The 19,051-nt window shown below is 43.5% G+C and overlaps 1 pseudogene; it reads right to left on the reverse strand.

Annotated features, from left to right (window-relative positions):
• Positions 1-5,475: 5,475 nt before the first annotated feature.
• Positions 5,476-19,051, reverse strand: part of LOC132895968 (uncharacterized) — a 45,242-nt pseudogene continuing 31,666 nt past the window's right edge.

Here is a 19,051-nt window from a genome sequence, read left to right on the forward strand (position 1 = left end):
CACAGTCCAAAGACATGCAGGTTAGGTTAACTGGTGACTCTAAATTGACCGTAGGTGTGAATGTGAGTGTGAATGGTTGTCTGTGTCTATGTGTCAGCCCTGTGATGACCTGGCGACTTGTCCAGGGTGAACCCCGCCTTTCGCCCGTAGTCAGCTGGGATAGGCTCCAGCTCGCCTGCAACCCTGTAGAACAGGATAAAGCGGCTACAGATGATGAGATGAGATGAATAAATAATGTTTGTTTCAATAAACTGATCTGTTTTTGTAGTAAGCATGGTTGGGTTAACGTGTGTTTGGAGAACTCCTTCCTGAAGAGGGCGATACTGCACCAATATCTCAGGACATCCACAAAGTCTCATGGTCGTCCTGCTGTGTGCAGACCAAGATATGATTCTACAACAGTTTCTCCTAAGAGTTGTAGAAGAGTAGGTTGATTTTATATATGTATGTACAGGGCCTTTCACAATTATTGGCACCCTTTGTAAAGATCAACGAAAAGCGTTAGAAAAAAAAATTCACCTTTTGGTGAAGTCGCTTTATATCTCGCACTGAAAATAAAAAGAGAAAAATCCAAGCTTTGATTGAAATAAATTTGTTCAAGGGGAAAACCAAATCCCTCATCAGGAGATAATTATTTTCAATAAAAACACATGTGCAACTATTATTGGCACCCCTGCACAGCAAAATCGCCAGTGTTATTTCAACTCCTGCAGTGTTAAATTCAACACTATTCCAGAGTTTATATAATTCTCACTGGTTCCGAGTTAAATTAATACTTTGCAAAGTGTTAATATTTTAACTACATTGTAGTGTTAAAAATCCAACGCACATAGTGTTAATTTCCACACTGTACAGTGTTAACTGTGTTCACTGGGAGTGTTACTTCATAACATCCATGGTGTTATGACACTTAAGTGTTCATTTTCACACTGGATTGTGTTAACTCTCACTTGGAGTGTTAGTGTTATTTTATGACACTTTAAAGTGCTCTATATGTGTTTTTAAATGCTAATCTGAATTTAGTGTCTTATACATTGACACAATTACACATTGAAGTGTAATTATGACTACTGTTACATTCAGTGAAAATCCTTGTTAAGTCATCCTACCCTATTCAGAAAAAAAACCCCAAAGATGATCACATAACCATTTTAATAACGATTAGATTCTAAGCACCATGGAACATTTGTACATTTGCAAAGAAAATAATGGCACAGTGTACAGCCCATCATCATCATCACTATAAGCACTTTGTAGGTCAAAGGGCTTGTACATTTCAACACGGTCTGCTTTAACAACCTCTTTTTCGTCTGTTTCAAACACTTTATAGGCGTGGCAATGTTCACTGAAGTTTTCAACCACAAGCTTGTTAACTATGAAGAAGGTGACACTATTGACCAAAACTATTGTTTTTATTCGACAAAACACAGGCATCTCATGTTTAGAACCACAGCAAATGACCAATCCTGCTCTGTATTCAGTCCCACTAATATTAACCCAGTTAGCAGAGAAAGTGTCTTCTGCAACAGCAGCCAAGCCTTGGGTGATCATTTCACTATTTTCCTCATCGTCAACATTACATGATTTCAAGGGCCCATACTCAACATGGCTTAAAGTGCATATCACGGGTAAATTCAGGAGCAAGATCAATGTAATTCTTCTATTTTATATTAAACTTTGGTCAAATATCTGTCACATTTTGCATTTTGTGCAGTTTTTTTACCTTGCACAATATCAGAAAAATTCAGTTGAAATCAAGCCATTTGAGGCGAATTGGTCTGCCTCTGAAAAAACTTGGCGTTTGGATTTCCCGGCAAACATTGATTTTCGTGACGTCGTGTGCGGGACGCCTCCTTCTGAATCCTACGTCAGCGCTGGTTTGTTTATGAGAAAACGACCTGGTGGTTTTCTGCAAATTTCTTCAACGTTATCGCGTAATTATTAAAATGGTTAACAGATGTATCGTAGAAGGGTGTAGCAACACCAATCATGATGGGATTAGTACTCATCGTTTTCCAAAAGACCGGACAACGAGAAAGAAATGGGAGCGCTTGGTCTACACAGGCTGTGCACTGAAACCGTGCAAAGCTCGCGCAGCCTGCTGGCGCTTCCGCGGGTGACGTCATGAATCTGGCTCCAGACTCCCTTGGGATTTTCCAGACGCATTTTATTTTATTTTATTCTGCTGTAGACAGATGGCCTTGTGCAAAATTACCCTTCTGGATGAGTGTGTAAAGGGACATTCTTTCATATAAAAACAAAAACAAAAATGAAATTGGTCCAGAATATGCACTTTAAAGGACTATTGCTATTGATGTTTGATGTTTTTTGGCACGTGACACTGTGATGTTCTTAAAGTTTTTAAGGGTGTCTTTGAATACCCTATGTTTAGCCTCACCTCTCATACTCCACATGTAGTAACAGCCCAATTTTTCTGATATAACTTGGGTAGTGCAACATAAAGTGATGTCTGGGAATCATGTTTCTACCTGGATATAACTGTTTGAACAAGTCATGGTGTTCCATTATTAAATACTTTAGATGCACAGTCATCCCAAGTGCAACAGACGGAGAGAATATGATGTTAATTATTTGCAGCAATAGCAAGGTCCAGCTCTGATTTCCTTCTGGCACAATGTCACCAAAAATTAAAGGAATGTTTCTTACCAGACAAAGAGTCTGAATGGAGTTGAGACTGATACTATTGGCACTACTGTCCAAGTTCACCCTTGTTGGACGATTTTTGTGCTCCAAGTAGCCATAGTCAAAAGCATAGATCTGTGACAAAAGAGCAGGTTTTGGCAGAAAATTTTCTGATAGATATTCCAACAGCAACTTTATCTCATACTGTGCCACCCCTTCGAGAATGTCATGCATAACGTCCAAGGAAAAATTCTGGCAAACATGAAAGAATTGTAGACTGTTCAGTGTCGAATTCTTTTTTAAACCAAACACATACAGCTGGGCGGCACGGTGGTGTAGTGGTTAGCGCTGTCGCCTCACAGCAAGAAGGTCCGGGTTCGAGCCCCGTGGCCGGCGAGGGCCTTTCTGTGCGGAGTTTGCATGTTCTCCCCGTGTCCGCGTGGGTTTCCTCCGGGTGCTCCGGTTTCCCCCACAGTCCAAAGACATGCAGGTTAGGTTAACTGGTGACTCTAAATTGAGCGTAGGTGTGAATGTGAGTGTGAATGGTTGTCTGTGTCTATGTGTCAGCCCTGTGATGACCTGGCGACTTGTCCAGGGTGTACCCTGCCTTTCGCCCGTAGTCAGCTGGGATAGGCTCCAGCTCGCCTGCGACCCTGTAGAACAGGATAAAGCGGCTACAGATAATGAGATGAGACACGTACAGCTTTTGAGGATCAGATTGCAACTCACTGCAGTGCATTTCAAAAAACTCTTTCCCTCGTAAGATTATCTTTGGATCATCCTCAGTATACACACTCTGAGCATCATCTTTTGTACGGTAATTAAACACAAACGACAAAAGTAACGTCCACTGAAAGACTCTATAAAACCCCAAATTGTGTGCATCCCCAAGTTGTCCCCAGTTATCTGACATATAGTGCCATGGACCTTTTCAGATGAGAAGGGTAAATCAATGCCATGACTCTCCAATAATTTTATGTCAATCAGAGGCTGTAAAATAGGATCAAAGCCATATTTTTTCACATCTTCTGCATGAAACAGTGCAACCAAATGAATGTTCATCAATGCAGAATTTAACTTTGGAGGCAGATTTCTGAGGACAAAGTACATTGCACCAATTTTGTGTACACCACCTTTGGAACCAAGTGGATTAGCAGTCTCAAAGTCATCGTAATAAAGTTGAATTTGCAAAGAAGTCTGTTGTTTTGAAAACAATGGATGAGACTTAAAAGTAACTTCCATCATAGAAGTCTTCATATCTGTCTTCTTTTGATACACATGGTTTAGCAAGCAGCTCGCAAATTTCAGAATTGCGACATATAAATTTGATTGTTTCCAAAATTGGAATGTACACAAAAGTGTCTTTCACTGGTACCTGGTCATAAGTGCCCATATTTTTATTTAACCTTGTATCATAACGAATTCCTAAAGTCTTTTCCACTGGCTCCACAATTCCCCATTTTTCACTGAAATAGGTCTTTTAGCTTCAGTTTCAAAGCTCTCAACTGGGTTGTCAAAAGTCTCAAGACATTTTTCCAATGTAGATCTAACAATATTATCTATTGGCACAACGAACAGAACTTTATGCTTAAACTGACAGTGCAGTCCATCAGCAAAATCTTCCAAATCATAAACAAGCAATGACACAAAAATCTCATCTCATCTCATCTCATTATCTCTAGCCGCTTTATCCTTCTACAGGGTCGCAGGCAAGCTGGAGCCTATCCCAGCTGACTACGGGCGAAAGGCGGGGTACACCCTGGACAAGTCGCCAGGTCATCACAGGGCTGACACATAGACACAGACAACCATTCACACTCACATTCACACCTACGCTCAATTTAGAGTCACCAGTTAACCTAACCTGCATGTCTTTGGACTGTGGGGGAAACCGGAGCACCCGGAGGAAACCCACGCGGACACGGGGAGAACATGCAAACTCCACACAGAAAGGCCCTCGCCGGACCCGGGGTTCGAACCCAGGACCTTCTTGCTGTGGGGCGACAGCGCTAACCACTACACCACCGTGCCGCCCTTGACACAAAAATATTTGTCAAATCACTACCATTGAGGCGGCACGGTGGTGTAGTGGTTAGCGCTGTCGCCTCACAGCAAGAAGGTCCTGGGTTCGAGCCCCGGGGCCGGCGAGGGCCTTTCTGTGCGGAGTTTGCATGTTCTCCCCGTGTCCGCGTGGGTTTCCTCCGGGTGCTCCGGTTTCCCCCACAGTCCAAAGACATGCAGGTTAGGTTAACTGGTGACTCTAAATTGACCGTAGGTGTGAATGTGAGTGTGAATGGTTGTCTGTGTCTATGTGTCAGCCTTGTGATGACCTGGCGACTTGTCCAGGGTGTACCCCGCCTTTCGCCCGTAGTCAGCTGGGATAGGCTCCAGCTTGCCTGCGACCCTGTAGAAGGATGGAGCGGCTACAGATAATGAGATGAGATGAGACTACCATTGAGTTTACCAACAATTGTAGTACAAATGGCTTTAGTTTTTTCTTCCATTCTTTGACCTGATCCATTGTTTTCAGAACACCCAGCCTCAAGGCTCTGTATGACACTTGTTTCCGCAACTTCAAAATCTGTATCTTGTAAACTGTCAAAATCATCCTGAAATGACTCTGAGGTTTCTGCATCACCACTTTGACAACGATCTTCATCATGAACACTATTTAAATGTTTTTTTAAACCAGAATATGTAGTGAACTGACGTCCACAACTATCTTGTGAACAAGCCAACTTAAATTTGGTGCTTGGATAAAAACTGTGGCCTAGTCACAAATGACTTATCAAAGCCTGACTGGTGCTATGCAGAGTTTGACAGATAAAACATTTAAACATTGTTCTCATTCAAAATTTTGGCACGCAACTCACGAACACGTGGTGACTCGTCTGTTGATTTAGCATCAATGTTGAATATGGTAGTCTGCACAAAACTGTAGAGATGAACCAGTGACTCGTCGTAAGATAAGTTGAACACGTAGTGGGATTTGAAAAGTTCGTCAAAAGCACCCAGTGAGCTGGTGGCTTGGCAGGGGATGAGCTGTTTGTCCACTGCGATGTAGAAGGTGTCAATCCTGCTCTGGGTTCGGCCAACAGCTAGGATATATGGTTGTTTACCATCTCTTTCTTGCAGGTGTTCATCGATGCTGCAGCATGACTAAAAACAAATGAGATAAAAAAAAACCCAAACACATACACTTTTCAGTAATGCTGAGCATAAACCACCCCTTTAGGTTGAGATCATGTGCCTTACTACTAACTAACTACTACGTACTAAATCTTGTCAAAAACATACTTCACATGGAGAGGAAAAACTAGAAAGTGCAGAGCTGAAAGTGTCTTGTAGGATTTTAAAAAGTGAGGCAACATATTTACCTTGTGAAAGTGCACCATTTTGTCTGCTGCATCACTTGGACTTATTTTGGTCCTCCTCTTCCATCCAGCTGTGGGTGGCAAAAGATGAAGCAGCAGCAGCAGAGAAGCCATGTCACTGTCCCAGTCTGTTTGGGGTGGAATTTATAAAACAATTTATAAAATGAAAATGTAAAAATAAATATTAGTAATATCAAACAAGCATGCTGTGAAGCGTACCATTTTCATCATCCTCTGAGAGTTTCTCAGCAGCTTTTAGCAGATGACACAGGTCAGTTGACTGAATCAGGTGTTTGGCCTGTTTGATAACCTTTGGGTTGAATGAGGTGTCCCACTTCTCAAGCAACTTGGTGGCTGTTTCAGCACCAAACAGCAGCAGGAAGTCTTGATTGACCTGTTGATCATACACAAGCATATATATATATATATATATATATATATATATATATATATATATAAAACCAGGGCTCAGCACTGTTAATGTTACATTTCGTGATTTTGAACAATATGGGATATACCAGGAGACCGGGATGACCAATGATCACATCTTTTACTGCTACAATCCAAGTGAGCAAAACAGTGATAAAGACTAGAGTTGAAAATGTCAAATGTATGACTTACTAGTCCTTTGACATCCAAAAAGTGTGGAAATGTTTTGAAGACATCTGCAGTTCTTTGTGGGTCATGCACCAGGTCCTGGTGATGCTGGAATGTCATTTTCATCTTCTGAAATACACTTGCTTCATCAGGAGACTGAACAAGAAATGAAATGGACTCCTTGCAGGCATCTCCGTCAAGTTGCTGAGGCAGTGTGGTTGTTGATCTTTGGCGCTTTGGCCCTTGTTCTTGAGGCACTGAGACTTCCTTCACTGGCTGTTTGGTTGTAGACCTGGACATGGTCTTGAGGCGCTACGCTAAATATCCAGTGCCTTTCACCCCATCATAGAAATGCTCCTGTTACATTTAAACAAAGAAAATGAACATCAAATATGATCTTACAGCACGTGCAGATGCAGCAAAAGGAAACAGAAGAACTATTATTATATAACAGGTTTTCTATTTTCAAGTTAATGTGCACTATACCCTGAGTCACTTCCAATCAGGGCCCTATCATTGATTGTGATTTCACATCTTAAACAACATGGACTTAAAATACTCCACAATTTCAAATGCAGTTATATGACAATATATTAGTAGTCACTCATCTCATCTCATTATCTCTAGCCGCTTTATCCTTCTACAGGGTCGCAGGCAAGCTGGAGCCTATCCCAGCTGACTACGGGTGAAAGGCGGGGTACACCCTGGACAAGTCGCCAGGTCATCACAGGGCTGACACATAGACACAACCATTCACACTCACATTCACACCTACGCTCAATTTAGAGTCACCAGTTAACCTAACCTGCATGTCTTTGGACTGTGGGGGAAACCGGAGCACCTGGAGGAAACCCACGCGGACACGGGGAGAACATGCAAACTCCACACAGAAAGGCCCTCGCCGGCCCCGGGGTTCGAACCCAGGACCTTCTTGCTGTGAGGCGACAGCGCTAACCACTACACCACCGTGCCGCCCATTAGTAGTCACTATCAAAGAGAAATTAAGACCAACCACAGAATTTCACAAAAGAATCATTTCACTTTTTTAGCTACTGTAGTTATTCCAGGATGAAAACTTAAACTAAATCTGTGCTGCTTTACCATCACTGCATGACTTGCATAGCGCTTTGGAGAAAAGGGATCCTTCAGTGAAGGAAAGAGTGTACTAATTCCAAGGGCATACTTCTCCCTTTGCTGACAGGAGGGAATCCTGAATCCTTCTATAGAGAAAAGACAAGGTTGAGTCAGTTTTACTTATTGAAGTTACAGTATACATTACAAGAATACAGTATATGGCCCTTCATTACATTTCTATTAATATTACTCTTACCGTCTCTCGGTCATATCACTTGCCAATATGTTAACAAGCTGTCTCCAGGTGCGGAGGCTCAGTGAATTTTCTGCCCTGTATTCTTCCAGAATATCCTCTCCGCCAGGCTTCCTATTCAAGGTGTTTTCAACCATCTGCTCATATAAAAGGGAAAAAAACAAAAACAAATTGGTGTTCAATTCTCTCTATTATGTAAAATCAGAGAGAAAACACATACCACATCATGTTTGTAGGTAAAGGTTAAAGTTTAGAGGAATGTCAAAAAAACAAGTGAAAGACAAACATCTGGCAAGAAGCAAATCAATAACATTTACTTTCATAACGGGCAAGTTGGGAACCACATGTTTTGAATTTCAATTCAGTATGGCAATTTATAAATGGTGTCAACTCAAAAATACATAAGACTTTTTCTACTCTCAGTTACCTCTTTTGCAGCGTCTGACACAGAAACCTTTACTGCAGAACTGCCCGTGTCTTCTTTGCTGGATCTACTGCGGCCTGCGGGAATGCCCTGTTCCCTTAGGTCACTGTCACTTGAAAGTGACATGGTATCCGTGAGGGAAGATACTGTATCCGAGGAAGATGGTGTAGAATGAGAAAAATCTTTCCAAGAGATCATTTGGTTAACTTTCATTATTCTTTCACAGTTCCATTAATAATTACGCAATTGCCATGTTCATGTTCAGACAGCATTCTACACAAATATGACCTAACCCTGTCCATCGCCATGTACATTGCATAAAGAAAGGTCAATATCATCTGCATCAAGGAGCAAAAACTCGGCTGTACATTGACTGGGCTATACACTGACAACGTACGTTTTTATGATAACATCTACCTTCATCTGAAATCCTTTGACGTACTGTCAGGCGTAGGTCTGGATGGGCCTCCAATAACTCAAGAAAAATGTCTTCATCAACTGCTGTGTCAGTTTCATCGAAAATGTCAAGATGAGCAGCATCCGGAAGTCCAAACTTGGTTTTGGCTGTAGAAAGAGAGAATGTAACCATAAAGTCACCTGAAACAGACTGAATCAACATGCTTTTATCTTTTTTAATTTTAGGCTAGTATTTATTAAGAGCAGTATTATGGTATGGTGGTGTAGTGGTTAACGCTGTCACCTCACAACAAGAAGGTCCGGGTTCGAGCCCCGGGGCCGGCGAGGGCCTTCCTGTGCGGAGTTTGCATGTTCTCCCCGTGTCCGCGTGGGTTTCCTCTGGGTGCTCCGGTTTCCCCCACAGTCCAAAGACATGCAGGTTAGGTTAACTGGTGACTCTAAATTGACCGTAGGTGTGAATGTGAGTGTGAATGGTTGTCTGTGTCTATGTGTCAGTGTGGCGAGACGCACTGAGTTAAGTGCTTCTTGGCAATTGGGGCAGCCTTAACCAATGGCGTGCGTCGCCAGCCTATTTATGGTAGAGTGATTTTGAACTCTGGAGGCGTGACGACCCCCCTCGCTGTTTCCTGTCACACCCTTTCCCGTTTACCTGTGGCCGTGTATCCACTGTTTGGCTTTCCTCCGGTCTTGTCCAGCTGTGCATTTTGTGTGCAGTGATTTCCGAACGTTCTCTTGGCGTCTGTATTAAGTGCAGATGACCCATGGAATTCTGTGAGCCTCGCTGAGACTAGGCGAGAAGTTTTGGATCGTGTGGTATGTGCCCCTTCCCTTGAATTCCTACTACTCTGAGTTTATTAAGCGTGGTGTTAATTGAGTAGTTTGTGTGTTCTTTAGGTGTTGCCGGTTTTGGTCCGGGTTTGCTGCTGTTCTTGCCAGCGCGTTTCTACCGAGTGCTGCTTTCTCTGATTGGTGCGCGTTTCTATCGAGTGCTGCTTTCTCTGATTGGTGCAGCTGCCTGCATGAGGAGGGCTGCGAAACCACCAACCACTACAGCATTTTAATCTCATCTCATCTCATTATCTCTAGCCGCTTTATCCTTCTACAGGGTCGCAGGCAAGCTGGATCCTATCCCAGCTGACTACGGGTGAAAGGCGGGGTACACCCTGGACAAGTCGCCAGGTCATCACAGGGCTGACACATAGACACAGACAACCATTCACACTCACATTCACACCTACGCTCAATTTAGAGTCACCAGTTAACCTAACCTGCATGTCTTTGGACTGTGGGGGAAACCGGAGCACCCGGAGGAAACCCACATGGGCACGGGGAGAACATGCAAACTCTGCACAGAAAGGCCCTCGCCGGCCACGGGGCTCGAACCCAGGACCTTCTTGCTGTGAGGCGACAGCGCTAACCACTACACCACCGTGACGCCTAGCATTTTAATATTAGTTTTAATTTTTGGTGTATGTGTGTGTGTTTTCTTGCTTGTGTGTCTGATTATCATTCATCTATAATCAGTGTGCGTGTATGTGTGCTTGGAGTGTGGTATGAGGGATATTTTCTTTTTCTGTTAAGTTGGGTATTTTTGTTTATTTGCTTTAGTCCTGCTCAGGTTTCACCTGCTGGCAGGAGGCGCTTTTTCTATAGCTGCGGATAGCCAGTGGGCTATCTTATTGGGCCTGATTTATGTTAATGTCTTTTTAAATTTTTTTTATTTGTTTATTTGGTTTAATGCTCGTGAGAGCTTATTTTATGTGAATTTGTGTGTGGCTAGCAACCACGTCTGCCAACCTTTTCTGCCGTGGCAAGCAGCCTTTGGTTGCCAGCTGTATGCCAGTACTGGTGGGAGGCCATTGCAAGCTGTGGATCATCAGTGGTCCACGTAGTTCCCCTCCCTTAGTTTACATTGTGTGTGGTTGTCCATTTTAATTGGTTAGTTTGTTGTGATTAAGTTGTGTTATTTCTTTGTTTGATTTTCTCTCTTCATACCTCCTTTCTATTTATTTACTTTTCAGGTACTGTGTGCCCAAGGCGGGGTGGCAGCTGATCCCTTAGGTGGTGGTGTTTTCCTATTGTCCGTGTGTGTGTGTTCACGTGTGCCTGTGTGGAATTCTCCTTTTGCCGTGTTTTTGATTTATTTGATTTATTTTGATTTGGTTTGTAGTGAGCGTGACACGTGGGCTTGCATGGTGTAGCCTGGGCCCACCCATCCTAAGCGTGACGTAACACGAGGGCCTGTTGCGAGCTTAGTCTGGCCAGGCAAGCTATCTACAGCTCTTCCAAGCTCCCGAAAAATCGGGAACCAATCAGCTTTGAGCATCTCCAACGGCCCTGGGTAGAGGCGTGTTCAAGGCACTGACGTAGTAGAACTGCGACCGGAAGCCATAGATTGTTTACAGAATCTATGCTGGAAGCGTTTCGTTCACTAGAAACATTACGAACATGGAGCAAGTTCTCATTGAAAACGGAGCAAAGAGCAGCCCTGGAGGTATTTATTGAAAGGAAGGACGTTTTCGCCTTGCTCCCGACCGGCTTCGGTAAGAGTTTAATCTACCAGTTAGCCCCGTCGCGTCACATACGTCAGAGGAAAGAGTGATGTGATTGGTTTAAGCTTCGTCACAGCCTTTTCTGGCTTTGACCAGTAGCAAACTAAGGCATTTCAGGGAGGCAGGTCAACCACAGGCTCTGGGAAACGGTTGGGCTTAATATCTTGGCCAGACCAAATGCTCGTAGAGCTTTGCAGTCGCGTTAGCCAGACTATGCATGGTGTGCCTCCTTGGATCCCTTCTCCGTCTTCTGGTATCTTGCCCCTGCTGGTAGGCCTCAGCCCTGTTAATATTGATTTTTCCCTTGCCCCACATACATGTCAGTCAAATCTTTGAATTGTGAGTGCGAATGAAAGTGATTATTTGTGAAGTAAAGGAAAGAATTTATTTTTGTAAACATCATAACAAAATAAAATAACCTTTTTGTATCTTCATAACTTTGGTCTCTGGTGTCTTTAGTCAAACGAACCTTGCGTGTCAACATAGTGAAGTGTTTTCTGGTTAATATTCCTGGGGTGAAAGTCCCCTGGTGGCATAGTCAGTAATCGCTCTTCTGCTTAAGGTCCGATTTAGTCAACGCTCGCTTTTCTGCCCAAGGCCACATCAGCCCTGTGATGACCTGGCGACTTGTCCAGGGTGTACCCCGCCTTTCGCCCGTAGTCAGCTGGGATAGGCTCCAGCTTGCCTGCGACCCTGTAGAACAGGATAAAGCGGCTACAGATAATGAGATGAGTATTATGGTACTGCATCTTGGGTCAGTAACTCTGCACTTCCCTGTCTTTAAAATGGTCGACTAAATTAAACAAGTCTGCAGCAACAATTATACTGCCCTGTACTAACCAAGGTTGACGTTTCCAATATGAACTGTCATTAATAAAAGTTTTTTAATACGTGACACATTACAATAAACTGTGTTAACAGTTAAATAGTTTTTAAATAGAGTCGGCAAGAAACCCGGAAGCTTGTAGTTTTTCGTGTTAGCATTTAACGCCCCCAGGTTCCCAAGGTGACAATCCCTATGGGAAAATGAATGGTCCTTTTGCATAACTGGCGCAAATAAGGTGTGAGCGAAAGCACGTGAGTCGATGACCTCCGCATTCGGTCTGCCAAGTTAAAATACATCTCTCGTTTGCTTTTTGAACAAAATGTTAAGTTTGTTTCATCAAAATCACGATGTTGCTACCAAAAAGCTAAAGCAGGAAATCTAGCGAACTACAGAGTGTCGGTTGGCGCGAGTGGCAAGCCTCGGACTCGAGATTGGTATCCATGGTTACTGAATAACTCTTTACTTACCTTGTTTTCATGTATCTTATTGTTACATCCATAGTCCCTTAAACAGCCTGTTCACACTAATCTACAGACTATAGCGATCAAACTCTTCTATAAATCAGTATGTTAACCTAAGTTAACTCCATGATTGTTGTGAGAAAACGTACGATCAATCGTAAAGCTAACTACAGCTGCTTTGGTGACGCACTAGCAAAGCGACCTGGGACGAGGGATTCCTGTAGTCCAGTCTGGCTTCCTGATAGCAAAGGTGTAGCAACAGTCAGATATCTGAGATATAACAGGTCTGAAGACCACACACACATGCGAAACATGTAGTTTTTATTGACGTGCAATGAATGCGGAGGCACTCAGCCTGTTAATTAACCATCCGCTGTGCTATTTTGTTGATCTCCCGTAACGTCATTAATTTTCTCATTGGAATTTTTCATTGGGAGCCGGAACGTTCAAAATGCTAATTCGCTGCATACAAAATGACAGTGGTGGCTTGCCAACTCTGTAGATGAGCTACATAGAGTCTTGTGATTTGATGAGCTGATACATGGGTAACATATTTTGTTCAGCCTCTAAGGATATCTTACCTTCACTGATTAATTCTAAATAAGTGAAGCCTGCGTGCAATTTGATGTACTTCTTTACACTGAGGTATTTCACTTTCAGCAACATGTCCTAAAACTGCACCTGGTGGAGAAAGTAGGGGGAGAGGGAGGGGTGGAATGGAACTATATTACCATATATTTAACCCATGGTTTAAGTGGCAATGAGGTTTGCTAAATAACAAACCCAGACAACTTTCACAAAAGATTCTGTATTGTGTGATGCCCTGTTGAGCGGTGACAATTTTAGACCATTTTCAGCCCTATTTAAGAACATTTCAATTTGACCTGCCCCTCTGTGCATGCAGGTGTGGACGGTAAAATAGCTGAACTTGGATACCGACACAGAAATTATCTTTTTCTCTCCCTCTCTCATGCCCCTTTTCCACCAAAGCAGTTCCAGGGCTGGTTCGGGGCCAGTGCTTAGTTTGGAACCGGGTTTTCTGTTTCCACTGACAAAGAACGGGCTCTGGGGCCAGAAAAACCGGTTCCAGGCTAGCACCAACTCTCTGCTGGGCCAGAGGAAAGAACCGCTTATGTCAGCGGGGGGGCGGAGTTGTTAAGACCAACAACAATAACAAGACCGCGAAAGATCGCCATTTTTAAGCGACAAGAAGCAGCAGCTGTACAAACGCAAAGTCATCCATTATTATTGTTGTTGCTGCTGCTGCTTCTTCTGTGCTGTTTTTGCTTTGATATTCACGCCAAGGTTTATGTAAACGTAGCACTGTAACTGACGTATACAGCGACGTAACTGACGTATACAGCGACGTAATGACGTATACAGTGACGTAATGACGTGGCTCTGCTTAGCACCGCGAGCTATAGAAAAGCAAACTGGTTCTCAGCTGGCTCGCAAGTTGAACGAATTGTGAACCAGCATCAGCACTGGCCCCGAACCAGCCCTGGAACTGATTTGGTGGAAAAGGGGTATCAATCACATGGCTAATCCTCTAAACTATCCATCCATCCACATGTTTAAAAGATGACAATGACGATCTCCTCATCACATACATTTACTTAGTATAGAATACAGTGTGTCTAAAATAATGGTGTAGTGTTAACGTGTATGTTGCGCTAAAATATGCTAAACGTTTTCGCTGTACTTCGTGGAAAAGGGTCTATGCTTAAAGTGCATATCACGGGTAAATTCAGGAGCAAGATCAATGTAATTCTCCTATTTTATATTAAACTTTGGTCAAATATCTGTTGCATTTTGTGCAATTTTTTTACCTTGCGCAATACCAGAAAAATTCAGTTGAAATCAAGCCATTTGAGGCGAATTCGTTCTTGGCATTTGGATTTCCCAGGAAACATTGATTTTCGGGGCGGCACGGTGGTGTAGTGGTTAGCGCTGTCGCCTCACAGCAAGAAGGTCCTGGGTTCGAGCCCCGGGGCCGGCGAGGGCCTTTCTGTGCGGAGTTTGCATGTTCTCCCCGTGTCCGCGTGGGTTTCCTCCGGGTGCTCCGGTTTCCCCCACAGTCCAAAGACATGCAGGTTAGGTTAACTGGTGACTCTAAATTGAGCGTAGGTGTGAATGTGAGTGTGAATGGTTGTCTGTGTCTATGTGTCAGCCCTGTGATGACCTGGCGACTTGTCCAGGGTGTACCCCGCCTTTCGCCCGTAGTCAGCTGGGATAGGCTCCAGCTTGCCTGCGACCCTGTAGAAGGATAAAGCGGCTAGAGATAATGTGATGTGTGTGTGACATTGATTTTCGTGACGTCGCGTGCGGGACGCCTCCTTCTGAATCCTACGTCAGCGCTGGTTTGTTTATGAGAAAACGACCTGGTGGTTTTCTGCAAATTTCTTCAACGTTATCACGTAATTATTAAAATGGTTAACAGATGTATCGTAGGAGGGTGCAGCAACATTACATTCTTCATCCAACATTGCGCTCAGGTGACAATTCCATATTTCAATGCAAAATCGCTAGCTGCTAAACTTGGTCTACACAGGCTGTGCACTGAAACCGTGCAAGTTCTCTCAGCCTGCTGGCGGGTCCGCATATGACGTCACGAATCTGGCTCCAGACTCCCTTGGGATTTTTCGAGATGCGTTTTGTTATTTTATTTTTTTTCTGCTGTAGACAGGTGGCCTTGTGCAAAATTACCCTTCTGGATGAGTGTGTAAAGGGCATACTTTCATATAAAAAAACAAATTTGGTCCAGGATATGCACTTTAAGCTATAGCCAGCTATCATGTCAGCATGATAATCCACCATCCAGTAATGCGCCTTTATCACACTTCCTAGTTTAGATAACAAAACACCCTTTGTAAATTGATAAGTGCATTTTTTACATTTGAAACCGGGAGTTTCTGACACATGCACAGCTCTGTCCATGTATTGCTAGCTTACTTGGTGGTAGTTGTTTTTTCATATGACATGCTAGGCTAAATGCTGCATAATATCAAATATCGGCGGTGTCGACGACCCTCCCTCTACTCATATATTTCGTTTAGTGTAAAACACTGAATAGTAGCCTATTTCACTAAAACCAAAGTGAAGGGAAAAGTGTTCCCTTTGTTCAGGCTAACTACAGCTTACTACCCTTACCATTAGCAAGCAATCAATCCCTGCATTAAAGTGCATATCCTGGACCAATTTAGTGTTTTTTTATATGAAAGTATGTCCCTTTACACACTCATCCAGAAGGGTAATTTTGCACAAGGCCATCTGTCTACGGCAGAAAAAAATAAAATAAAATGGGTTTGGAAAAATCCCAAGGGAGTCTGGAGCCAGATTTGTGACATCATATGCGGACCCGCCAGCAGGCTGAGAGAGCTTGCATGGATTCAGTGCACAGTCTGTGTAGACCAAGTTTAGCAGCGAGCGATTTTGCTTTGAAATATGGAATTGTCGCCTGAGCTTCTAAACCCATGGATTCGTGCATCAATGCTCATCTATCTATTGTTACATAAATCATCTCATCTCATTATCTCTAGCCGCTTTATCCTTCTACAGGGTCGCAGGCAAGCTGGAGCCTATCCCAGCTGACTACGGGCGAAAGGCGGGGTACACCCTGGACAAGTCGCCAGGTCATCACAGGGCTGACACATAGACACAGACAAGCATTCACACTCACATTCACACCTACGCTCAATTTAGAGTCACCAGTTAACCTAACCTGCATGTCTTTGGACTGTGGGGGAAACCGGAGCACCCGGAGGAAACCCACGCGGACAAGGGGAGAACATGCAAACTCCACACAGAAAGGCCCTCACCGGCCACGGGGCTCAAACCCAGACCTTCTTGCTGTGAGGCGACAGCGCTAACCACTACACCACCGTGCCACACAAACACAGGAAAACCTAATTTAGAGTATAGTATCTTTCATTTCTTACCCTGGCAACAGTCGACTTGTGAATCACCGATTTTCTTGGTCTTTTTCTCAGCTCTGCTTTGGTCCTTGGCTTTTTCTGGGTGCCTCGCACGAAGCGCTCCCATTTCTCTCTCATTGTCCGGTCTTTTGGAAAACGATGAGTACTAACCCCATCATGATTGGTGTTGCTACACCCTCCTATGATACATCTGTTAACCATTTTAATAATTGCGTGATAACATTGAAGAAATTTGCAGAAAACCACCAGGTCGTTTTCTCATAAACAAACCAATGCTGACATGGGATTCAGAAGGAGGCGTCCCGCACGTAACGTCACGAAAATCAATGTTTGCCGGGAAATCCAAATGCCGAGTTTGTTCAGAGGCGGACCAATTCGCCTCAAATGGCTTGATTGCAACTGAATTTTTCTGGTATTGCGCAAGGTAAAAAAATTGCACAAAATGCAAAATGTGACAGATATTTGACCAAAGTTTAATATAAAATAAGAGAATTACATTGATCTTGCTCCTAAATATACCCAAGATGTGCACTTTAACGTTACATGCATTGCTTGATCAAGCTACAGAATTCCATAGCCCCGCTAACCCTAGCTACTTCCGACAATTATTACTAGAAGTTCAGCATGCTTTGCAGTGCACCTGGCCCCGCTTACCAAAACTTGGCTTGAACAACAGTCTTCATATGCGATTCTTACCTTTTTAACAGAATATTCCTGACAAGAGAGTGTTCTCTCCCCCTTAACAGCTACATTAATGGGCTAGATGCATTTTTCTCAGGAGCTCACCTTACCACTAGCTGCCAGCTACTACCACAAATTCAAATTCTAACCTCTGCATTTTTCAAAGAGGACACCCCCTCCCTCTTTTCATTTAATAGGCATAAAACACTGGCTAGCATTTCTTTTATAACATTAGCACTGTTAAGCACTTATTATATGTACACATTTATTTTTGCTGTACAATATTAACTTGTGTGGCACGGTGGTGTAGTGGTTAGCGCTGTCGCCTCACAGCAAGAAGGTCCTGGTTCGAGCCCCGTGGCCGGCGAGGGCCTTTCTGTGCGGAGTTTGCATGTTCTCCCCGTGTCCGCGTGGGTTTCCTCCGGGTGCTCCGGTTTCCCCCACAGTCCAGAGACATGCAGGTTATGTTAACTGGTGACTCTAAATTGAGCGTAGGTGTGAATGTGAGTGTGAATGGTTGTCTGTGTCTATGTGTCAGGCCTGTGATGACCTGGCGACTTGTCCAGGGTGTACCCCGCCTTTCGCCCGTAGTCAGCTGGGATAGGCTCCAGCTTGCCTGCGACCCTGTAGAACAGGATAAAGCAGCTACAGATAATGAGATGAGATGGGAATATTAACTTGTGGAAGATGGTCAGCTTTACTTAGGCTAACAAATCCTGGCCTTTACCACACAGTTTAGTATGCATTCCACATTGGCAAAATGTTGCATGCTTTAGATAAATAACGTTATTAAAAATGATTTAAAATATTTAATAATGATTAAAATAATAACAGCCTTAAATTATGTATGGTTCTTACCTTAACAATCTCATCGATCTCGACACCAAACTTCTGGCGGCCTCTTCATACCCAAGAGCGCGTAAAAACCAGATGTAGAAATCAACCCCAAATGAGTATTGACTCCTTGACATAACCCCAGCTACAGAGCGTTTTCAGCACTGTAAGTGTTGCAATAACTCTCAAATCAACACTTGTTAACTCTGAATAGTTAACACTGGAAATTTTAACCCAAACTAACACTACCGATTTTGCTGTGTGCGTTTAAAACTTTGTACAACCTCCTTCTGTCAGTAAACCAGCACTGAGTCTCTCCTAGAACATTTTATAAGGTTGGAGATTCAGAGCAGGGCATCTGAGCCCATTCCTCTTTACACAATCTCTCCAGATCATCCAGGGTCCTCGACCCTCTCTTGTGCTCTCTCCTCTTCAGCTCAGCCCACAGGTTTTCACTGGGGTTCAGCTCAGGGGACTGAGATGGTCCTGCTGGAAGATCCAATGATGATCCAGTTTTAGTTTCCTGGCAGAGGAGCCAGATGATTCTGATTTAAAATGTCCTGGTGTTAAATGGAGTCCATGATGCTGTGGACCCTAACAAGGTTTCCAGGACCTTTGGAGGAAAAACAGCCCCAAAACATCACAGAACCTCCACCATATTTTACACTTGGGATCGGGTTCTTTTCATTATAGTCATCCTTCTTTTTACACCAAACCCACCATGAGTGTCTATTGCTGAAAAGCTTAATTTTTGTTCCATCAGACCAGAGAACACAGTTCCAGTCAAAGTTGTCGTAGCGTTTCGCAAATTTCAGGAACTTACCTGGCACACCTTCCAAATAATCTGTTGGCATGGAAGTGGCATCTGATGGTGGTTTTGGAGACTTGGAAACCTCAAGAAGTAGAAATGGATATTTTCAAGCGAGTAGTTTTTTTTTTTTACCCATTCCCTGACTTATGAAGGTCAACACACTTCTCCC

The sequence above is a fragment of the Neoarius graeffei genome, chromosome 13 (assembly GCF_027579695.1).
Source record: "Neoarius graeffei isolate fNeoGra1 chromosome 13, fNeoGra1.pri, whole genome shotgun sequence".
Lineage (NCBI taxonomy): Eukaryota > Metazoa > Chordata > Actinopteri > Siluriformes > Ariidae > Neoarius > Neoarius graeffei.